Genomic DNA, 2,113 nt, shown 5'->3' with positions numbered 1-2,113 from the left:
CAAAACATGGGGAATGGGGTTAACTGAGTCAACTATTGTCATCTATGTTATATTTACTGTATGTGATTCAGATGACTTACGTAAGTCGGGAGGTTTATGCTGAAATCACATGTGGTTACGGGCTGAGAAATTTTGAATCACTTGTCAACACTCAGCTTCCCGTTTTACAGGAAAAATAGCATTGAAAATTTGTGATGAGGTCCCAAAACATGGAAGTGAGGGTTTCATGTGTCCAGCTCAAGGCCTGGGGGCCAAAATTTTTCCAAAATCCTAGAAATTCCCTCAAATTATTCCACACAATTTCCCCAAATTAAATCAAAATTGGTCAGAAAATGTAAGATCCTTCAGGGTATATCTGTCGGTGAAGTGGAAGGTGGAAGTGCAGACTATGGCACATGAATGATAAAAGTGCTTGTTTTACCATCAATAATCTGCCCGCCACTTGGGATTAAACTGGTCCGTATTCGGCCCCTGAACTAAAAGTTTGACACCCCTGGTTTTGAGATATTTACATTTCATTTAAAGCCAAATACTACCGACCAGGGTTGGGGTCCATTATAATCAGTGACATGCCGTGACCACTAGGGTTGGGTAGGCACTTTGCAAATCGAGACCACCAATGACAATTTCATATGTTTCTGCTGGCAAGTGTTAATTCAATTCAAATCAACTTTATTTGTATAAAGCAATTTACAACAAAGTCATCTCAATGTGCTTATCAAAATATAAAATTCATAATAAGAAAGAAAAAACCCAACAAGATCCACATGAACAAGCATTTAGCCATCTAACAAAATCAACATCATAAACACCATTAAAGAAACAAACAGTTATTTAATATAGCCTCCATACTCTCCCAACAACATATATCTCATGACACGGCAGCACATCTGTTGTTTGTGTTGGAAACACAGAAACATGGAGAAAATGACAACAACAACAACTCAGAACAGCCTCAGTGAGGAGCATCCACAAAGTCAATCCTTCCTTTTGTTCCATCCACTGTAGAAAGTACCAACAATGTTCTGACCTTATCTTTGCTGAAGCTCTGGTAACTCAGGTGTTGGTCTCCATCTTTTAAAAGCTGTCATTTTTCCTCAAAACAAAGTTTCTCTATCATCTCTAGTGCTGTCATCCTGACTGTAGTGTTATCCCGCCCACTAGCTAGAGAACGTAGCAGCAGTGGTCACATGGGATCAATTCACTAATGTACTGTGAACTTACGTATAGCATTTAGCATAACGTGGTTACGTGCAAAGGGAGCGTAGAGAGCTGCCTTTGGACGTAAATGATTTTCATCGTGGGGACCTGACTATGCATGCGCAAACACATAAAAACACGCTAACAGGAACAGAGGCAGAGCAGCAACGTGCTTTTGGGAGGGGGCGTGGCCTCCTCCTGCCTTACAGTGCTGTTTAGTAATTCTTATTAATTTTACAGCTGATTTAGGACCCGTTATCATTAGAGATGCTAACAGAAAGCTACCACAAGAGAAAGGTTAACTTTTATTAGGTTATTTATTTCAGGTTCTGTAATTGCGATTAATTGTAATTGTAATTGACTTTCTGAGGATATAAACTAATTGTAATAGAATAGTAATTGGAAAAAATGTTGGTAACTGTAATCGTAATTGAATAATGTTAATTGAAGATGGAATTGTAACTGAAAAATGTAATTGAACCAAACCCTGCTGATGACCAGTGAACCACCCTCAAGTTTTTCATGAAATCCTACGCAGCAAGTGTGATTATGTAGCGCGAGATTGTTAATGAAATTATGAAGAAAATTTGACATTGTTGTCCGTTTGCTTCACTTGCTAGACATTGCATGTGAGGTACGGAGTCCCTACATAAGTACTATTGATTTTATTGATTGACTTTTGACATTGTACAGTATCAACAACATGTGGTTTTCCTCATGCTTCAGTGATGTGGTTTAGAGACAGAACAAAAGGTAACGTGGCGTTTCTTTGTATTCCCTATAGCAGCTTTTTGTCGTACCTTACTTAGAAAATTGAATGCAGTGTTTAAATGCACTGGTGACATCTGCAGGCGTTCCTGGTTCAGAGCTCTGAGGAGACGGCTACAGTGATGTCAGTCCGCCTGCCCGATGA

The sequence above is a fragment of the Gouania willdenowi genome, chromosome 22 (assembly GCF_900634775.1).
Source record: "Gouania willdenowi chromosome 22, fGouWil2.1, whole genome shotgun sequence".
Taxonomy (NCBI): domain Eukaryota; kingdom Metazoa; phylum Chordata; class Actinopteri; order Blenniiformes; family Gobiesocidae; genus Gouania; species Gouania willdenowi.
This window is presented reverse-complemented; position numbering follows the sequence as displayed.